Below are 23,141 nucleotides of genomic sequence, written 5' to 3' on the forward strand. Positions count from 1 at the left end.
CTTTTTGTGTTTGATAACATAAGGAAAAGACTCAATAAACTCAACCCACTTTGCATGGCGGCGATTCAACTTAGCTTGACTACGAATATGCTTCAAAGATTCATGATCAGAATGTATAACAAATTCTTTAGGCCATAAATAATGTTGCCAAGTTTCTAATGTCCGAACCGAGCGCATATAATTCTTTATCATAAGTAGAATAGTTCGAGACTAGGCCCACTCAATTTTTCACTAAAATATGCAACAGGTTTGCCCTCTTGTAACAACACACCTCCCAAACCAATTCCACTAGCATCACATTCAAGCTCAAAAGTCTTATTGAAATCGGGAAGTTGGAGTAATGGAGCATGTGTTAACTTATCTTTCGTAATCATGAAGGCGTCTTGTTGTGCATCGCCCCACACAAAGGGCACATCCTTCTTTGTAAGCTCATTCAGCGGCGCAGCAATGGATCCAAAATCTTTGACAAAGCGCCTATAGAAGCCAGCGAGGCCAAGAAAACTCCTCACTTGTGTGACCGTCTTTGGCTGCGGCCAACTCTCTATTGCCTCAATCTTGGCTGGATCAACTTCAATTCCCTGCGCAGTAACAACATAGCCAAGAAACGCAACTCGATTGGTGCAAAAGGTGCACTTCTCAAGATTACCATACAAACGTGCATCACGTAACGCATTGAAAACAGCACGTAAATGATCCAAATGTTCATCCAAAGATTTGCTATAAATCAGAATATCATCAAAGTATACCACCACAAAACGTCCAATAAAAGCACGTAAAACTTCGTTCATCAGTCTCATGAAAGTACTAGGTGCATTAGTTAAACCAAAGGGCATTACTAACCACTCATATAAGCCGAACTTAGTTTTAAACGCTGTTTTCCATTCATCTCCTAATTTCATACGAATCTGGTGGTAACCACTACGCAAATCAACTTTAGAGAACATAACAGAACCACTCAATTCATCAAGCATATCATCTAAACGAGGTATTGGATGACGGTATCGAATGGTAATATTATTAATAGTTCTACAATCAGTACACATGCGTGAAGAACCATCCTTCTTAGGTACCAAGATAATAGGAACAGCACATGGGCTAAGAGACTCACGAATGTAACCTTTATCTTGGAGAACCTGAATTTGTCGTTGAATCTCTTTCGTCTCTTCAGGATTGGTACGGTATGGTGCACGGTTGGGCAGCGACGCTCCTGGAATCAAGTCAATCTGGTGTTCTATGCCACGGATAGGTGGTAGTCCAGGGGGAACATCTTGTGGGAACACATCAATGAATTCCTGCAAAAGGTTAGCAACCGCAGGTGGAAAAGAAGGAGGCATATCCTCAAATGAAAACAGAACTTCTTTGCAAATGATAGCATAGCATTGAGTAGTGTTCACATCAAGTTCAGCAATATCGATTTGCTAGCAAGCAAACAAGGATTTTTCAAACGAATTTCAGTAGCATGGTTCGAATCAGATTTAGTATTAGTCTTAGGTGGAACAAAATCTGCAGCAACAATCTGATTCTCACTCTTAAGTTTCTCCTCGTTTTTTACTCTACTAGCTCTAACAAGATCATCTTTTAGTATTTGTTCAGGAGTCATAGGTTTGAGACCAATTTTCTTTCGGAAGATCTTTGTCGTTTGGAAGTTTTGGCTGAGCCTAGATCGGGGCGTGATCCATATCTGGCTCCTGATACGTGGAGAGAGAAGAAAAGAAAAACAAGTTAGAAAAAAAAAGAACGGAAAAGAACCGATCAGTTTGTCAGCTCGCTGTTGGCCTTAGCATTCATGGTTGACTCGAGCTACAGCCTGAGAATTAAAAGAGGAGAGTTTGTTTTGGTTCAAGTTTCAAGAGAAGACAGTCGTGTACTAGTTGGTTTTGGCAAGAAAAGAAAATAAATTCATCATACCGGTTGTGTTCTTTGGAAGATTGGGCTCGCTTAGATCGGTAGTTTACGTATCTGGCTTTTGATACGTGGAACCTGAGAGTTTTAAAAGAAAGTTGAAAAAAGAGGGACAGTAAAAAAAAAGAGATAAAAAAGAAAGGAAAAAAAAGTGAGAGAAAAAAAAAACGAAGAAAAGAAGAAGAGGGTGCTGGAACTTGATCGCTGCTTCCTTTTAAAACTTACTGTCGTTGACAGAGTTGTTGTCAGTAACGAAGCATCAAATACTCTTGAACACACATCTTTCCACTCCACAAAAACACATCTGTTCGTCCATAGTTGTTCGCATATCTTGCTTCCGCGCGTGCTTTTCTGTGTCTTAGCCTCGCGTCTCTAGCACAGTCTAGCCTAGGACCAGCACTTGACAATTTTGAACGAATTTTCAGCTTTACATTGATTATCGTGGTGGTAGTTCCACATATTTTAAGCCTACCTACAGCTATACATATTTCTACATCGTGCGGTATACGTGTGCTTGGCAATCGCTTCGCTCAATCTTTGGAGTTACTTGATACTGTTGGTTGTCGATCGCCGCCTCCTGTTTGGTAAGAACTTGTAAGAGCTTCGTATTTTGCTTGAAGAATTGCGCGCGATACCACCATATTTGCGTAGTTTGTAGGCATATACACTTGTGATTTTTGGGTACTAACCATGCCAGGAATTGAGGACCAATCCACCGACCCGAATACCATGATGACTACGGAGATGCATGTGCGACCATTTACAGGAGATCATGCTGAGGTTATTTCTTTACCAGTTTATGAGGGTAGATATAATACTGATGCTTATTTTGATTGGGAGTTTGAAGTTGATAATATTTTTGGATGCCATGATTTTACTGAACATGAGAAAGTAAGAACTGCTGCTAGAGTTTTTACGGGTTTTGCTTCCATTTGGTGGGATATGACTTACAATGAAACTGTTGATAAGAAACCTACTACTTGGGGAGATTTAAAATCTGCTTTGCGACATAGATTTGTGCCTCTTTCTCATCAACATGAAATGATCCGCAAACTTAAAAGGTTAGAACAAGGTAGTAACACTGTGCATGTTTACTATCAGGAATTTAAATTTTACATGTACCGTTGTGATATAAAGGAATTTGAGGAAAGTACTAGAAACATGTTTTTCAACGGCTTGAACCCTGATATTAAGGTTATGTTTAAGTATATTCCTCGTTCTACTATTGGTATATATGTTCGCGCTTGTGCTTTTGAGAAACACATACAGGAAAACACGGTGGACCATTTCAACTCCTTCAAGTCATGCACACTAGCACCGGTTGTTTCTTCCAACGTTCCACGCATGAATATTGTAGTGCGAGTCGCCCATCCACAGACTTCTGACACGTCGCTGCGAACATCTTCTACGTTGGAGTCACAAGGTAAAAGTGAAGGTACTGATTTTATCCCTCCACACGAGATTGATGAATGCACTGTTGATATTAATATACCATGTGTTGAGTTCGCTGATGATTTGGCCACACCGCCTATATTAGAGGATCATACTACTGATTTGCAAGTACCATGTGATCATACCACTGAAATTATTATTCATATGACTAGCAATCTTTTGGTTGACTCTAGTTATGAGAGACCTACAGATTTGTGTGTACCATGTGCTGTTTTTCGTTCCTCTATTGATATGAGTGTACAAACTGAAATTCTTGCTCCTGATAATGCACCTTGTGATTTGAAAGATGACTCTAGTATGGATCATATAAAACTGGTTATGAACAATGAAGTGTTGGCTAAGATTTCTCATGCTAATTCTTTGTTTTCTGTTGTGATGGATCCACCTATATCTTTGTCACATGCTAGACATAAAATTGATGAACTTCCTTGTTTAAAGAGTGTCTACGCCCCTGATGTTACTTTTAATTTGGTTGGGCGGTATGACATAGCGGATATTTTTATGGTACATAGGATTTGCATCATGAGTGATGATTTTTCTAGTCGATGTTCCCACAAACCTGAATTTGTGAATATGCTTTCTCATTTTGATATGACCTCCAATGTTGGTATTCATTCTATGCCAAATAACTTGGTGCAAAATTGTTTAATTCAACATTGTGTGGCTAGTAAATTTGAGACCTTACAGTTTGGTTTACCAACTTTGGGATGGTTTAATGATGAGCATTATCATTTGAAAGGAGTTAAAATGTGCTTCACTTATATCTGCAAATGGAGTTGTGATAAATGTTTTATGGGGACTAATAAGCTTCTACGCTACTACAATACTGGAATATGTACAAACTTAAATGGGAAACATGAGAGATTTGTTAAAACGGATGACATATACATATACCATGCATATACCTTGTCTCTTTTGTTAGCATGTTTACGGAATAAACATCGCCGAGGACGGCTTTTCTTTCAAGAAAGGGAGGATGATGAGGACATGATTACCTGCGATTTGAAGGCATATCTTGGTGAAAAAGATGAGACTACGTCGAGGACGACTTCAATTCAAGTAGGGGAGGATGATGAGGACATCTCTATGATAGATACAACCAACACTCCTACAACCACATCTCAGGTACATTCGTTACTAGGAATCCTTCCTGATATATATGAGAATATGATGCTGCCTAAATCAAATGTATTTATATTATTTAGGAATGGATCTAGCATGGACGCCAAGCATTGGATTAGGAACGTGCATGGAGATGGCAGCAGACACTGTAAGGATTCTGGATGGCGTTGCAAGCGAGGATTTCGGAACATTGAAGCCACCATAGTGAAGCAATGATGCTTGGATGAATTATACAAGTTACTCCATCATAAAATTCGTCCAAAGAGTTATTATTGGTGCTGCGTCACCTTATTTAATGGGCCAGGCCCATGTATTTTCGGATTAGGTATTTTAGGGGATTTTAAGAGGCCATATAAGTGGAGGAAGGCCCATTTAGGGGTGTTTTTGGCCAACCCTAGCTGGTTGGACGAAAATCCCTTGACTTCCCCCATATATATCCCTCCGTAGCCATCATTAGAAGTTGGATTTTGATTAGATTAAAAGTTAGCCATCGCTGCAACTCTCGTGTACTTCTTTTGAGGCCAACGCCCAGAACAAGACCGACTATTCGGAATCCCACCTTATTCAATAAAGCTTTCATCTTTCATCCGCAATATTCTGATTGCAATATTAGTTCTTACTTGTTCTCGATTTCGGGTAGGAATTAAGACCCTCGTTGGTCAGGCTGATCGTGCATCCGCAAGATCAGTAACTCCCGGAGATTGTCCTAGCGATTGCATTGGCGCACGAGCTTTGCACGTGTAGTCGGATCGTCAAGCACGAACTCCACCAACAAATCGACGCTATCATACTCTCATCGAAAGATCGGCCACCTTTGCCCTATCAATTTCAAATATTTCAAACTTACTCAAATTTGGTTCAAATTTGAAAGACATACAAGTTATAGCACACATAGTGCATACATGTTCACACATACTGCACTAGATGCTAACCCTATAGTTTGAGGCCATTGGATGAGGTCGAAAAAATTCTTGGATTAGAAATGGGGTTGTTCGAACCCCGTAGTTGGATTTTTTTGAACCTTGATCTATAGTACTGGGCAAAACCCTAGTTTAACCTATTTAATTATAGATTCGTAGGTCGATTTTTCTACCTTTTTATTATTACTATGCAACACATGTGTGTTTGCCCGTCGAGTTAAAATCGGAGGAAGATGGATCACTCGGAAGGAGAGAAGAAGGGAGAGAATTATGGTGTCTCCCCTTTTTCGGGTGATGATGTTGACTGTTGTGCAGGGTTTGTCAGTGAGCAGGAGGTGCGAGCGAGCGAGTCGAGCGAGGCCGAGAATGAGAGAGATTTGTTTTTTGGTGAGAGGGACAACCAAAAGATCATGAAGGACCCACAGACTTCGAATACGCATCCTTATGCGTCTTCTCTTGACGAAGAAGATGGCTGGGAGTTTGCGTACCTATTGCACGTGACTTGTGCTCACTGAAGTGTGGGACCTCACGCATGGGCAGCACACGTAAGTGATAGACCTGTTGGTGTAAAAACTCGGATGATTATTATAGTGCATTAGAACAAAGTTTCCTATGGATTCAAGGGTAGGAAATCCAAGTTAACTCATATACATGACATTATTTTTTCCATAAAGCAAAGTTAACAGACCTATCAATTGGTACATTTTGGAGTGACTAAGAAGGATCTAGGCTTACTTATTCGTTTTCACGTGTAAAACTTGTCTAAATCTTGGTTAAACCAAATTGGCAGAAAATTCAAAAAAAACAGAAAAATGAAAAACCAAAGAACATAGTCTTATTTGTCATATAGTAAGCATTAAAGTTGATAAACAAGGTCTAGACATATTCAAACCATACAAATCATGTATCTACCCCCTAACCCCTAAACTATGTCTTATGAAGTCAAGCATGAAGAGAAGTGGTTTTGGGTTTCAAACATGGAAATTTAAAAAACCTCCCAAAAACTTCATTTTAGAGTGACTAAGAAGGATACATGCTTCCCTTTTCATTTTCATGTTTTAAACTTGTTTAAATCTTGGTCAAACCTAGGATTTGACCATGATACAAATGGGCAGAAAAAAATAAAAAAAATGAAAAACAAAAGCACATAGTCTTCTTATGTCATATCGTAAGCATTCAAGTTGATAAACAAGGTCTAGATATATCCAAACCAGACAAATCATGTGTCTACCCCCTGTCGATCTTATGAAGTCTAGCATGAAGAAAAGTCGTTTTTGGTTTCAAACATGGAAATTTCAAGAACATCCCAAAAGCTTCATTTTAGAGCGACTAAGAAGGATCCAGGCTTACCTTTCCATTTTCATGTTTTAAACTTGTTTAAATCGATTTGACCAAGATTCAAATGGGCGTAAAATAAAAAAATAGAAAGATGAAAAACCAAAGCGCACATAGTCTTCTTATGTCATATAGTAAGCATTAAAGTTGGTAAACAAGGTCTAGACATATTCAAACTAGACAAATCATGTATCTACCCCCTAACCCCTAAACTCTGTCTTATGAAGTCAAGCATGAAGAGAAGTGGTTTTGGGTTTCAAACATGGAAATTTCAAAAACCTTCCAAAAACTTCATTTTAGAGTGACTAAGAAGGATACAGGCTTCCCTTTTCATCTTCATGTTTTATACTTGTTTAAATCTTGGTCATACCTAGGATTTGACCAAGATTCAAATGTGCATCAAAATTCCAAAAAAAATCAGAAAAATGAAAAACCAAAGCACATAGTTTTCTTATGTCATATAGTAACCATTAAAGTTGATAAACAAGGTCTAGACATATTCAAACAAGAAAAATCATGTATCTACCCCCTAACCCTAAACTCTGTCTTATGTAGTCAAGCATGAAGAGAAGTGGTTTTGGGTTTCAAAGATGGAAATTTAAAAAACCTATCAAATGCTTCATTTTAGAGTGACTAAGAAGGATCCATGCTTACCTTTTCATTTTGATATTTTAAACTTGTTTAAATCATTGTCAAACCTTAGATTTGACCAAGATTCAAATGGGCATAAAATTAAAAAAAAAATCAGAAAAATGAAAAACAAAAGCACATAGTCTTCTTATGTCACATATATATATAGTAAGCATTCAAAAGTTGATAAATAAGGTCTAGACATATTGAAATAAGACAAATCATGTATCTACCCCTAACCCTAAACTCTGTCTTATGAAGTCAAGAACGAAGAGAAGTGGTTTTTGGTTTCAAACATGGAAATTTCAAAAACCTCCCAAAAGCTTCATTTTAGAGTGACTAAGAAGGATCCAGGCTTACCTTTTCATTTTCATGTTTTAAACCTAGGATTTGACCAATATTCAAATGGGCATAAAATAAAAAATAAAAAAAATAAAAAACCAAAGCACATAGTCTTCTTATGTCATATAGTAAGCATTCAAGTTCATAAACAAGGTCTAGACATATTCAAACCAGACAAATCATGTACCCCCTAACCCTAAACTCTGTCTTAATTATATATGAAGTCAAGCATGAAGAGAAGTGTGGTTTTCGGTTTCAAACATGGAATTTTCAAAAACCTCCCAAAAGCTTCATTTTAATTAGACTGACTGATTAATTAAGAAGGATCCAGGATTAATTACCTTTTCATTGTCATGTTTTAAACTTGTTTAAATCTTGGTCAAACCTAGGATTTGACCAAGATTCAAATGGGCATAAAAATTCAGAAAAAATCGAAAGAATGAAAAACCAAAGCACATAGCCTTCTTATGTCATATATTAAGCATTCAAATTGATAAACATAGTCTAGACATATTCAAACCAGAAAAATCATGTATCTACCCCTAACCCTAAACTCTGTCTTATGAAGTCAAGCATGAACATAAGTGGTTTTGGGTTTCAAACATGGTAAATTCAAGAACCTCCCAAAAGCTTCATTTTAGAGTGACTAAGAGAAGGATCCAGACTTACCTTTTCATTTTGACATGTTAAACTTATTTAAATCTTGCTGAAACAACCTAGGATTTTACCAAGATTCAAATGGGCATAAAAATCAAAAAATTAAATACCAATGCACATAGTCTTCATATGTCATATAGTAAGCATTCAAGTTGATAAACAAGGTCTATACATATTCAAACCAGACAAATCATGTATCTACCCCCTATCGACCCTAAACTTCGTCTTATGAAGTCAAGCATGAAGAGAAGTGGTTTTGGGTTTCAAACATGGAAATTTAAAAAACCTCCCAAAAGCTTCATTTTAGAGCGACTAAGAAGGATCGATGCTTACCTTTTCATTTTCATGTTTTAAACTTATTTAAATCTTGGTCAAACCCAGGATTTGACCAAGATTTAAATGGGCATAAAAATTCAGACAAAAAATCTAAAGAATGAAAAACCAAAGGACATAGCCTTCTTATTTATGTCATATAGTAAACATTCAAGTTGATAAACAAGGTCTAGACATATTCAAACCAGAAAAATCGTGTATATATATACCCCTAACCCTAAACTCTGTCTTATGAAGTCAATCATGAAGAGAATTGGTTTTAGGTTTCAAACATGGAAATTTCAAGAACGTCCCAAAAGCTTCATTTTAGAGTGACTAAGAAGGATCATGGCTTACGTTTTCATTTTCATGTTTGAAACTTTTTTAAATCTTGGTCAAACCTAGGATTTGACCAAGAATCAAATGGGCATAAAATTCTAAAAAAATAGAAAAATGAAAAACAGAAGCACATAGTCTTCTTATGTCATATAGTAAGCATTCAAGTTGATAAACAAGGTTTAGACATATTCAAACCAGACAAATCATGTATCTACCCCCTAACCCTAAACTCGGTCTTATGAAGTCTAGCATGAAGACAAGTCGTTTTGGGTATCAAACGTTTAAGCCAAAAGCCCCATTTAAAATATTTCAAATTTATTCAAATTTGGTTCAAATTTGAAAGACATACAAGTTATAGCACACATAGTGCATACATGTTCACACATACTGCACTAGATGCTAACCCTATAGTTTGAGGCCATTGGATGAGGTCGAAAAATTCTTGGATTAGAATGGGGTTGTTCAAACCCCGTAGTTGGATTTTTTTGAACCTTGATCTGTAGTACTGGAAAAAAACCCTAGTTTAACCTATTTAATTATAGATTCGTAGGTCGATTTTTCTACCTTTTATTATTACTATGCAGCACATGTGTGTTTGCCCGTCGAGTTAAAATCGGAGGAAGAGGGGTCACTCGGAAGGAGAGAACAAGGGAGAGAATTATGGTGTCTCCCCTTTTTCGGGTAATGATGTTGACTATTGTGCAGGGTTTGTCAGTGAGCAGGAGGTGCGAGCGAGGCCGAGAATGAGAGAGATTTGTTTTTTTTGTGAGAGGGACAACCGAAGGATCCTGAAGGACCTAGAGACTTCCAATACGCATCCTCATGCGTCTTCTCTTGACAAAGAAAATGGTTGGGAGTTTGCGTACCTATTGCACGTGACTTGTGCTCACTGAAGTGTGGGACCTCACGCATGGGCACCACAAGTAAGTGACAGACCTGTTGGTGTAAAAACTCGGTTGATTATTATAGTGCATTAGAACAAAGTTTCCTATGGATTCAAGCATGAAGAGAATTGGTTTTGGGTTTCAAACATGGAAATTTCAAGAACCTCCCAAAAACTTCATTTTAGATCGAGTGACTAAGAAGGATACATGCTTCCCTTTTCATTTTCATGTTTTAAACTTGTTAAAATCTTGGTCAAACCTAGGATTTGACCAAGATACAAATGGGCACAAAAAAAATTAAAAAAATGAAAAACAAAAGCACATAGTCTTCTTATGTCATATCGTAAGCATTCAAGTTGATAAACAAGGTCTAGATATATCCAAACCAGACAAATAATGTATCTACCCCCTGTCGATCTTATGAAGTCTAGCATGAAGAAAAGTCGTTTTGGGTTTCAAACATGGAAATTTCAAGAACATCCCAAAAGCTTCATTTTAGAGCGACTAAAAAGGATCCAGGCTTACGTTTCCATTTTCATGTTTTAAACTTGTTTAAATCTTGGTCAAATCTAGGATTTGACCAAGATTCAAATGGGCATAAAATAAAAAATAGAAAAATGAAAAACCAAAGCGCACATAGTCTTCTTATGTCATATAGTAAGCATTAAAGTTGGTAAACAAGGTCTAGACATATTCAAACTAGACAAATCATGTATCTACCCCTAACCCCTAAACTCTGTCTTATGAAGTCAAGCATGAAGAGAAGTGGTTTTGGGTTTCAAACATGGAAATTTCAAAAACCTTCCAAAAACTTCATTTTAGAGTGACTAAGAAGGATACAGGCTTCCCTTTTCATCTTCATGTTTTATACTTGTTTAAATCTTGGTCATACCTAGGATTTGACCAAGATTCAAATGTGCATCAAAATTCCAAAAAAAAATCAGAAAAATGAAAAACCAAAGCACATAGTTTTCTTATGTCATATAGTAAGCATTAAAGTTGATAAACAAGGTCTAGACATGTTCAAACAAGAAAAATCATGTATCTACCCCCTAACCCTAAACTCTGTCTTATGTAGTCAAGAATGAAGAGAAGTGGTTTTGGGTTTCAAATATGGAAATTTCAAAAACCTATCAAAAGCTTCATTTTAGATGACTAAGAAGAATCCATGCTTACCTTTTCATTTTCATATTTTAAACTTGTTTAAATCATTGTCAAACCTAGGATTTGACCAAGATTCAAATGGGCATAAAATTAAAAAAAATCAGAAAAATGAAAAACAAAAGCACATAGTCTTCTTATGTCACATATATATAGTAAGCATTCAAAAGTTGATAAACAAGGTCTAGACATATTCAAATAAGAAAAATCGTGTATCTACCCCTAACCCTAAACTCTGTCTTATGAAGTCAAGCATGAAGAGAAGTGGTTTTTGGTTTCAAACATGGAAATTTCAAAAACCTCCCAAAAGGTTCATTTTAGAGTGACTAAGAAGGATCCAGGCTTACCTTTTCATTTTCATGTTTTAAACTTGTTTAAATCTTGGTCAAACCTAGGATTTGACCAATATTCAAATGGGCATAAAATAAAAAAATAAATAAAATAAAAAACCAAAGCACATAGTCTTCTTATGTCATATAGTAAGCATTCAAGTTCATAAACAAGGTCTAGACATATTCAAACCAGACAAATCATGTACCCCCTAACCCTAAACTCTGTCTTAATTATATATGAAGTCAAGCATGAAGAGAAGTGTGGTTTTGGGTTTCAAACATGGAAATTTCAAAAACATCCCAAAAGCTTCATTTTAATTAGACTGAATGGTTAATTAAGAAGGATCTAGGATTAATTACCTTTTCATTGTCATGTTTTAAACTTGTTTAAATCTTGGTCAAACCTAGGATTTGACCAAGATTCAAATGGGCATAAAAATTCAGAAAAAAATCGAAAGAATTAAAACCTAAGCACATAGCCTTCTTATGTCATATAGTAAGCATTCAAATTGATAAACATGGTCTCGACATATTCAAACCAGAAAAATCATGTATCTACCCCTAACCCTAAACTCTGTCTTATGAAGTCAAGCATGAACAGAAGTGGTTTTGGGTTTCAAACATGGTAAATTCAAGAACCTCCCAAAAGCTTCATTTTAGAGTGACTAAGAGAATGATCCAGACTTACCTTTTCATTTTCACATGTTAAACTTGTTTAAATCTTGCTCAAACCTAGGATTTTACCAAGATTCAAATGGGCATAAAAATCAAAAAATGAAATACCAATGCACATAGTCCTCTTATGTCATATAGTAAGCATTCAAGTTGATAAACAAGGTCTAGACATATTCAAACCAGACAAATCATGTATCTACCCCCTATCGACCCTAAACTTCGTCTTATGAAGTCAAGCATGAAGAGAAGTGGTTTTGGTTTCAAACATGGAAATTTCATAAACCTCCCAAAAGCTTCATTTTAGAGCGACTAAGAAGGATCGATGCTTACCTTTTCATTTTCATGTTTTAAACTTATTTAAATCTTGGTCAAACCTAGGATTTGACCAAGATTCAAATGGGCATAAAAATTCAGAAAAAAATCGAAAGAATTAAAACCTAAGCACATAGCCTTCTTATGTCATATAGTAAGCATTCAAATTGATAAACATGGTCTCGACATATTCAAACCAGAAATATCATGTATCTACCCCTAACCCTAAACTCGTCTTATGAAGTCAAGCATGAACGTAGTGGTTTTGGGTTTCAAACATGGTAAATTCAAGAACCTCCCAAAAGCTTTATTTTAGAGTGACTAAGAGAAGGATCCAGACTTACCTTTTCATTTTCACATGTTAAACTTGTTTAAATCTTGCTCAAACCTAGGATTTTACCAAGATTCAAATGGGCATAAAAATCAAAAAATAAAATACCAATGCACATAGTCCTCTTATGTCATATAGTAAGCATTCAAGTTGATAAACAAGGTCTAGACATATTCAAACCAGACAAATCATGTATCTACCCCCTATCGACCCTAAACTTCATCTTATGAAGTCAAGCATGAAGAGAAGTGGTTTTGGTTTCAAACATGGAAATTTCATAAACCTCCCAAAAGCTTCATTTTAGAGCGACTAAGAAGGATCGATGCTTACCTTTTCATTTTCATGTTTTAAACTTATTTAAATCTTGGTCAAACCTAGGATTTGACCAAGATTCAAATGGGCATAAAAATTCAGACAAAAAATCTAAAGAATGAAAAATCAAAGCACATAGCCTTCTTAATTATGTCATATAGTAAACATTCAAGTTGATAAACAAGGTCTAGACATATTCAAACCAGAAAAATCATGTATCTACCTGTAGCGGCCCAGGAAAATACCCCTATAAGTTTTTGCCAGTTGTTTTTGTTTTGTGCACCATCGTTGCATCATGCATATCATACCATGTCACTTTTGATTCTTATCAAATTGTATTTGGTTTATGATGAGGACATCCCATCTCTTGATACAACCGCTGTACCTACAACCACACAAATACAAGGACCAATCACTCGAGCTCGTGCCAAACAACTTAACTATCAGGTACTTTCGTTTCTTGGAACAATTCCTCACATACATGAGAATATGATGCTGCCTAAATCAGATATGTTTGTTACTCTTAGGAATGATGGACCAAGCATGGATGAGGAGGACAAGCATTGGAGCATGATCACGCATGGAGGAGATGGCAGCAAGCGTTTGAGGATTGAAGATGACGCCGCGAGTGGAGATTTCAGAACTTTGAAGCCACCATAAGAAGAGATGAAGACATGGACGAAATATAGAGTTTCCCACTTCATAATTTCGTCCATAGCATGTTATGGTGCTGCGTCACCTTTAGTTTTGGGCCAGGCCCATGTCATTTTCGCAGGATTTAAGTTAGCCACTTTTTAGAGTCCGTATTGAAGGGGGAAAGGCCTTCTAGGGTTTGGTTCGACCACCATACGTATGGTTGGCCGAAACCCCACCTTTTCCTCCTTTAAATACCCCCATAGCCGTCACGTTTAGACTCGGATTTTGATTAGACTAAAAGTTAGCCATTGCTGCAACTCTCGTGTACTTCTTTTGAGGCCAACGCCCGTAACAAGACCGACTATTCGGAATCCCACCTTATTCAATAAAGCTTTCATCTTTCATCCGCAATATTCTGATTGCATCATTAGTTCTTACTTGTTCTCGATTTCGGGTAGGAATTAAGACCCTCGTCGGTCGGCTGATCGTGCATCCGCAAGATCAGTAACTCCCGGAGATTGTCCTAGCGATTGCATTGGCGCACGAGCTTTGCACGTGTAGTCGGATCGTCAAGCACGAACTCCACCAAGAAATCGACGCTATCATACTCTCATCGAAAGATCGGCCACCTTTGCCCTATCAGTTTACTTGCCTCTATTCTTTTATGTGCTGGTTTTCCTCTCTCTTGTTCTATCTCCATCTCACTTGAGATGTTCCAACCTTCAAGCCTACCTATTCTTTTCCTTCTACTTGACCACTTTACAAAGAGGTCATGGCAAATCTTTCTAGTAAATATGGGTTGATAGTAAACCCCTTCTCTTTAATTTCTTACTTTGCAATTAATCAACTTAAGAATATTTTTGGAAGGTAGCAAATATTTGGTTTTGTTTCCAGTAGATACAACAATGAATTAAAATTATTTACAAACCTTCCTATTCTTATCCCAATTCAAATTGACTTTGCTTTGAATAAAGAAAACATAAAAGAAAATGAAATAAATTGGCAAAGAAAGAAAAATCAAAATAGCCACCAGGCCCAGGATCAGCTGGCCTTCTTCTTTTCCTGTCTTTGGACGTTGTCCCTGCTTCTGTTACCTCACGGCGTGAGCCATTCTTCACGTGTACCTGCTCCCTGCATTTTTCCCCTCTCCTCAATCGAGCCCCAGCGAGCCCTAGCCTTCCTCCTTCCTCTAGCCGCCGCCGTTTCTCTCTTCCACCTCTGTTCCATCATCACCAAGAACTATCCCAGGGAAGATTTCGGTTTTCATCCGTAGCATCAAAGAAAAACTGCCGGAGATCGCCGTCCTTGCCATCGTTGTTCGCCGCCGTTCACCGCGCCGAGCGCCGTGATGGAACCGCCGTGGCGCCCTCTTCGTCCTCGCTGAACCGGAGCCAGAGCTGCTCGAGTACGCCGCCGGCCAAGACGTACCTGGAGCGCCGCCGTGCACGCCGACGACCTCCGCTTCGTCACGCCGTCGTCTCCATCCTCCCCAACCTTCTCCCTCGACGTGGTGAGCCTCCTCGTGAGTTCCTTGTCGTCCTCCCATTCTTCTCGTTCGTTCTCTCGTACTGACGCCGTCGTCCGCGCATGTTTCGGTTGTTCGCCGTTGCAGCTCGCAGTCGTTCGTGCCGTCAGGTCCTCAGTCGCGTCGATCTTGGTCGAGCTTCGCCTGCCTTCCTTCAAAGGGCCGAGCCCTCTGTTCAGTCATAAATCGATCTAGCTGCTGGCCAGTTCCATCTGCACCGAAGGTGAGTCTCGAGGTCATTCACTGTCGATCACGCAAGGCGTCCTTTTTCCTTGCAGTTCTGTATCAGGTTTAGTTAGCTGTTGTCGAGATATTCAGTTAGCTACCTCCCAGCCTGCTACTCTGTTTCCTTCAAAACAATATCTACCCAGCTAGTTGGAACACTTGGTTGATTTCCGGGAAGCCTGGAGATCGAACACCATCCGGCATCCGTTAGCCGTAGCATTGTTGTTCCGTCTCCGGTTCGGCTTCGAACACAACCTCATGTATCGGTTCAATATTTTTTCTTCGATTCATCGTAGCTGACTAGCCGCATACGACTTCTTTTCAGCTGCTCGCTTGCTAGTTTGACTAGTCTGGTTGATCCTCGTATATTTTGCTCAAACCGTTCTACATCTAATTCAATCAAATTCTCGAGCTTAGCTGAAGTGGTTCCTTCCTGTGTCGTCATTCAACAAATCCATCGATCAAATCCCAGGGAAGGCAAAGGCCATATTCTCTGTCTTTGTATTTACCTTCAGACTTATCTTTTGTTTCAGTTTCGGAAAACTAGCAAACAAGGCATCTTCTGTACATAACCACACGTATCCTCGTCACTAGTACAAACCATTCAATATCGCTGCATCTGCTGCTATCCAGATGTGGTTCTCAGCCCTGCAAGCTCTTCTTTTATTTTGTGAATCTTGTTTATTTTATATCTTCTGCTTCATAAATCTAAATACTGCAAATGATATGTCTATTTTGATCAAAAAATGTGAGGAATAATAATATGACATCCATATACCTATTTGCACCTCGCATCATGTCGTTTCGTGGTAGTTTACATTGTCACCTAATAGATAATATATGGAATATGTGGGATATTATATAAATGTTATTCCGGTTCCATTTAACTTTGAGTAGCACACCCTTGCTTTATCTTGCCATGCTAATCAACATTTAATATTGCCGGTAGAAAAATAATGTGAACCTAATAATTGTTTGTTCGGGGTTCCGATCCCGCTTAATTGGATAAGTGCATCGCATCATGTTTGCCATGCCATGCATATCATATCATGATCATGCCGATTCTTTTGCCGTATTAGTAAGATGTGCATCCGTTGCTTGTTGTAGCGCTTTGCTTCTTCTCGGATAGGATCACGAAGTGGTGTGGTGAGATACGTCAAGTTCTCCGGATGTCCCTCGGCAAGCTTTAACAGGCAAGCATTTCCCCTATACTCCTGCCCCTGCAGAAGTCGCTCACCTATTTTATTTTGCCTTCTCCCTCATGCTATCCTTAAGTTGCGTTCTTGTCACGTGTCCTTTCCACTTGTTACCTCAAGCAGCCCATATTGCCACCACCAACCACCAACCTCCTACGGCTATTGTTTGGTTATCGGGTCCGCCTTGCGAGTCGTAGTGCATGCTAGTGTTGTTTTATCTCGTTACCGTTATTGCTATCTTATCGGGTTATCGGTTGGGAATCATGACACATGGTTTATGGTTATATCTCGTTGTGGGTATCATGGTTATTTGTTAAAAGTTGTTAGCAGAGGCATCGGTGGGTCAGCTGATCGTTTTGTGACGGCTCACTTGTGTTTCTTTAAAGCTTAGGACCCGAGTTCCTGTTATCTGTTCCGAGACTGAGCGCTCTAACCACACGTGGGTATGCTTCTGGGTCTCCCCTCGACCACTGCCGGAATCTACAGCTTTGTCCAGTGGCCACAACTAGTTTGCAATGTTTTACCATTTGTTGTTGCGTGCATGCCAGCCTGTTACTTATTTACTTTGGGAAGCCCTAGGGTGCCTTGTATCCCATGTTTCTGGTATGCACGTATAGGTCGCGGAGCCGCTGCGAAGTGGTTTATCGCCCCAGTGTGTGTTTAAACCACCTAGTACGCTGTCGCAAACAGCTAGGTCCGCTTCGGAGATACGGCCGGACTTCGATTCGGGTTCAACTTAGTTAGGTGGCTTCCGGACATTGTTGTCGTGAAGGAGAGTGCGGGTCGTGATATCCTTCCTTTGCTCGGTTGGGTTGATCGTGCGTGTGGGCACATTTGGGCACCCCTGCAGGGTTACATCTTATCGATAAGCCGTGTCCGCGGTTATGGACGACTTGGAGCTGTATGACTCGACCATAGACAACTTACACCTGTTGATTCATTAATAATAACTTGTGTAGTAAGTTAGTACAACTTCAATAATAAATGTTTAAAACTTGACAACCGTGTGAGTGCCTTTGTAAGTACTTCCTTGCGAGGGGGGAACGCATCGGCTGTGTTATGTTTGCAGAGTATATAACTGTTAGTTTATGCGCTCTCTCACCTTCTCTGTTTAGACGAATGTTGTAGAGTGTCTCTATAGGTTTTTAGTGCATGCGCGCTGCCGCTTAACCCCACCATATTTCCTATGACGTTCCTCTTGCGTCCTCTAAGTCCCCTGCGTGCCTCAAGTACAAAGGACGACTGGTTGACGAACGCTTACACGTCTTGAAGTCTTGTTAAGTACGAACCCGTACTTATTGCTGCTTCTACGGGATATAACCGGACAGGTATGAAGATCGGTACGATGAAGAACGACGCTAGCAAGGTTACCCTTCCGGCTTGGCCTGGGCAGGGTTATGGACGCCATTGGTTATCTTCGGGACTCTTAGTCCAATTTGTATCTTGTCCGTACTCGGATGTATTTGATCTTCACGTATGATTTGGATCTTTGTATTGTATCTATTTGTATCTTGACTCGTTGGAGTCGTTGTTGTAATATATCTGTTTCTTGTGGGCTCTATTGTAATCCTGTTGTAATGTTACCTCTCGTGATTGATTCCACCCGCATCGCGTGCATGCTTCGGCGTGTACGAGGCGCTTGGTGGTGCGTCTCCTAGAATCGGTATCGTGCGGATTTCGGCGGATTCGCTGGGATCCTCATGGTACCGGTTTTTGGGGCGTCACAAGTTGGTATCAGAGCCTCAGGTTGACGGTACCCCACTAGTCCAGCCTTTAGGATAACCTTGCCAATGGTCGTTGAGTTTAGAGTGTCAAAACTATTTTCTAAAATTCATTGGATAGTTCTGATTAGCTCTGAATTTTCTCCTTACCTCTATTCTTTTTATTCTCACCTTGCGAGTTTTGAATCTTCTCTTATCTGCTTCTCTAAGTCATAGGTCTCTACGCGGGTTGGACGATCTTTGCCCTCACCTATTAGGTCCGATCTTCGGAGGTTCCGACAGAAGCACATCATCATCGACGGAACAACGACTTCTTGTTGGTGGTATCGACCGTTCAACATGGAGCAACAACTCTTGTTAGTGGTGTCGAGGATATCAACACTTCGCCAGAAGAAGGTTCCACCTCGAGGTTGGGTTTTTGTCAACATGGTACAAGAAGATCCGATAGTTTAACCAACTCCCCCTTAGGTTGACGTGGAACCTCGGGGCGAGGTTCCTTGTTAGTGGTGTCGATTGTAGCGGCCCAGGAAAATACCCCTATAAGTTTTTGCCAGTTGTTTTTGTTTTGTGCACCATCGTTGCATCATGCATATCATACCATGTCACTTTTGATTCTTATCAAATTGCATTTGGTTTACTTGCCTCTATTCTTTTATGTGCTGGTTTTCCTCTCTCTTGTTCTATCTCCATCTCACTTGAGATGTTCCAACCTTCAAGCCTACCTATTCTTTTCCTTCTACTTGACCACTTTACAAAGAGGTCATGGCAAATCTTTCTAGTAAATATGGGTTGATAGTAAACCCCTTCTCTTTAATTTCTTACTTTGCAATTAATCAACTTAAGAATATTTTTGGAAGGTAGCAAATATTTGGTTTTGTTTCCAGTAGATACAACAATGAATTAAAATTATTTACAAACCTTCCTATTCTTATCCCAATTCAAATTGACTTTGCTTTGAATAAAGAAAACATAAAAGAAAATGAAATAAATTGGCAAAGAAAGAAAAATCAAAATAGCCACCGGAGCCCAGGATCGACTGACCTTCTTCTTTTCCCTGTCTTTGGACGTTGTCCCCGCTTACGTTACCTCACGGCGTGAGCCATTCTTCACGTGTACCTGCTCCCCGCATTTTTCCCTCTCCTCAATCGAGCCCCAGCGAGCCCTAGCCTTCCTCCTTCCTCTAGCCGCCGCCGTTTCTCTCTTCCACCTCTGTTCCATCATCACCAAGAACTATCCCAGGGAAGATTTCGGTTTTCATCCGTAGCATCAAAGAAAAACTGCCGGAGATCGCCGTCCTTGCCATCGTTGTTCGCCGCCGTTCACCGCGCCGAGCGCCGTGATGGAACCGCCGTGGCGCCCTCTTCGTCCTCGCTGAACCGGAGCCAGAGCTGCTCGAGTACGCCGCCGGCCAAGACGTACCTGGAGCGCCGCCGTGCACGCCGACGACCTCCGCTTCGTCACGCCGTCGTCTCCATCCTCCCCAACCTTCTCCCTCGACGTGGTGAGCCTCCTCGTGAGTTCCTTGTCGTCCTCCCATTCTTCTCGTTCGTTCTCTCGTACTGACGCCGTCGTCCGCGCATGTTTCGGTTGTTCGCCGTTGCAGCTCGCAGTCGTTCGTGCCGTCAGGTCCTCAGTCGCGTCGATCTTGGTCGAGCTTCGCCTGCCTTCCTTCAAAGGGCCGAGCCCTCTCGTTCGATCATAAATCGATCTAGGCTGCTGGCCAGTTCCATCTGCACCGAAGGTGAGTCTCGAGATCATTCACTGTCGATCACGCAAGGCGTCCTTTTTCCTTGCAGTTCTGTATCAGGTTTAGTTAGCTGTTGTCGAGATATTCAGTTAGCTACCTCCCAGCTGTTACCCTGTTTCCTTCAAAACAATATCTACCCAGCTAGTTGGAACACTTGGTTGATTTCCTGGGAAGCCTGGAGATCGAACACCATCTGGCATCTGTTAGCTGTAGCATTGTTGTTCCGTCTCTGGTTCAGTTTCAGAACACAACCTCATGTATCAGTTCAATATTTTTTCTTCAGTTACTGTAGCTGACTAGCTGCATACGACTTCTTTTCAGCTGCCTGCTTGCTAGTTTGACTAGCTGGTTGATCCCTGTATATTTTGCTCAAACCGTTCTACATCTAATTCAAATCAAATTCTCGAGCTTAGCTGAAGTGGTTCCTTCCTGTGTCGTCATTCAACAAATCCATCGATCAAATCCCAGGGAAGGCAAAGGCCATATTCTCTGTCTTTGTATTTACCTTCAGACTTATCTTTTGTTTCAGTTTCAGAAAACTAGCAAACAAGGCATCTTCTGTACATAACCACACGTATCCCTGTCACTAGTACAAACCATTCAATATCGCTGCATCTGCTGCTATCCAGATGTGGTTCTCAGCCCTGCAAGCTCTTCTTTTATTTTGTGAATCTTGTTTATTTTATATCTTCTGCTTCATAAATCTAAATACTGCAAATGATATGTCTATTTTGATCAAAAAATGTGAGGAATAATAATATGACATCCATATACCTATTTGCACCTCGCATCATGTCGTTTCGTGGTAGTTTACATTGTCACCTAATAGATAATATATGGAATATGTGGGATATTATATAAATGTTATTCCGGTTCCATTTAACTTTGAGTAGCACACCCTTGCTTTATCTTGCCATGCTAATCAACATTTAATATTGCCGGTAGAAAAATAATGTGAACCTAATAATTGTTTGTTCGGGGTTCCGATCCCGCTTAATTGGATAAGTGCATCGCATCATGTTTGCCATGCCATGCATATCATATCATGATCATGCCGATTCTTTTGCCGTATTAGTAAGATGTGCATCCGTTGCTTGTTGTAGCGCTTTGCTTCTTCTCGGATAGGATCACGAAGTGGTGTGGTGAGATACGTCAAGTTCTCCGGATGTCCCTCGGCAAGCTTTAACAGGCAAGCATTTCCCCTATACTCCTGCCCCTGCAGAAGTCGCTCACCTATTTTATTTTGCCTTCTCCCTCATGCTATCCTTAAGTTGCGTTCTTGTCACGTGTCCTTTCCACTTGTTACCTCAAGCAGCCCATATTGCCACCACCAACCACCAACCTCCTACAGCTATTGTTTGGTTATCGGGTCTGCCTTGCGAGTCGTAGTGCATGCTAGTGTTGTTTTATCTCGTTACCGTTATTGCTATCTTATCGGGTTATCGGTTGGGAATCATGACACATGGTTTATGGTTATATCTGTTGTGGGTATCATGGTTATTTGTTAAAAGTTGTTAGCAGAGGCATCGGTGGGTCAGCTGATCGTTTTGTGACGGCTCACTTGTGTTTCTTTAAAGCTTAGGACCCGAGTTCCTGTTATCTGTTCCGAGACTGAGCGCTCTAACCACACGTGGGTATGCTTCTGGTCTCCCTCGACCACCGCTCGGAATCTACGGCTTTGTCCAAGTGGCCACAACTAGTTTGCAATGTTTTACCATTTGTTGTTGCGTGCATGCCAGCCTCGTTACTTATTTACTTTGGGAAGCCCTAGGGTGCCTTGTATCCCATGTTTCGGTATGCACGTATAGGTCGCGGAGCCGCCGCGAAGTGGTTTATCGCCCCGAGTGTGTGTTTAAACCACCTAGTACGCTGTCGCAAACAGCTAGGTCCGCTTCGGAGATACGGCCGGACTTCGATTCGGGTTCAACTTAGTTAGGTGGCTTCCTGGACATTGTTGTCGTGAAGGAGAGTGCGGGTCGTGATATCCTTCCTTTGCTCGGTTGGGTTGATCGTGCGTGTGGGCACATTTGGGCACCCCTGCAGGGTTACATCTTATCGATAAGCCGTGTCCGCGGTTATGGACGACTTGGAGCTGTATGACTCGACCATAGACAACTTACACCTGTTGATTCATTAATAATAACTTGTGTAGTAAGTTAGTACAACTTCAATAATAAATGTTTAAAACTTGACAACCGTGTGAGTGCCTTTGTAAGTACTTCCTTGCGAGGGGGGAACGCATCGGCTGTGTTATGTTTGCAGAGTATATAACTGTTAGTTTATGCGCTCTCTCACCTTCTCTGTTTAGACGAATGTTGTAGAGTGTCTCTATAGGTTTTTAGTGCATGCGCGCTGCCGCTTAACCCCACCATATTTCCTATGACGTTCCTCTTGCGTCCTCTAAGTCCCCTGCGTGCCTCAAGTACAAAGGACGATCGGGTTGACGAACGCTTACACGTCTTGAAGTCTTGTTAAGTACGAACCCGTACTTATTGCTGCTTCTACGGGATATAACCGGACAGGTATGAAGATCGGTACGATGAAGAACGACGCTAGCAAGGTTACCCTTCCGGCTTGGCCTGGGCAGGGTTATGGACGCCATTGGTTATCTTCAGGACTCTTAGTCCAATTTGTATCTTGTCCGTACTCGGATGTATTTGATCTTCTGTATGATTTGGATCTTTGTATTGTATCTATTTGTATCTTGACTCGTTGGAGTCGTTGTTGTAATATATCTGTTTCTTGTGGGCTCTATTGTAATCCTGTTGTAATGTTACCTCTCGTGATTGATTCCACCCGCATCGCGTGCATGCTTCGGCGTGTACGAGGCGCTTGGTGGTGCGTCTCCTAGAATCGATATCGTGCGGATTTCGGCGGATTCGCTGGGATCCTCATGGTACCGGTTTTTGGGGCGTCACACTACCCCTAACCCTAAACTCTGTCTTATGAAGTCAAGCATGAAGAAAAGTGGTTTTGGGTTTCAAACATGCATGGAAATTTCAAGAACCTCCCAAAAGCTTCATTTTAGAGTGACTATGAAGGATCCAGGCTTAAACCTTTTCATTTTCATGTT

The sequence above is a fragment of the Lolium rigidum genome, chromosome 3 (assembly GCF_022539505.1).
Source record: "Lolium rigidum isolate FL_2022 chromosome 3, APGP_CSIRO_Lrig_0.1, whole genome shotgun sequence".
In the NCBI taxonomy this organism is placed as follows: domain Eukaryota; kingdom Viridiplantae; phylum Streptophyta; class Magnoliopsida; order Poales; family Poaceae; genus Lolium; species Lolium rigidum.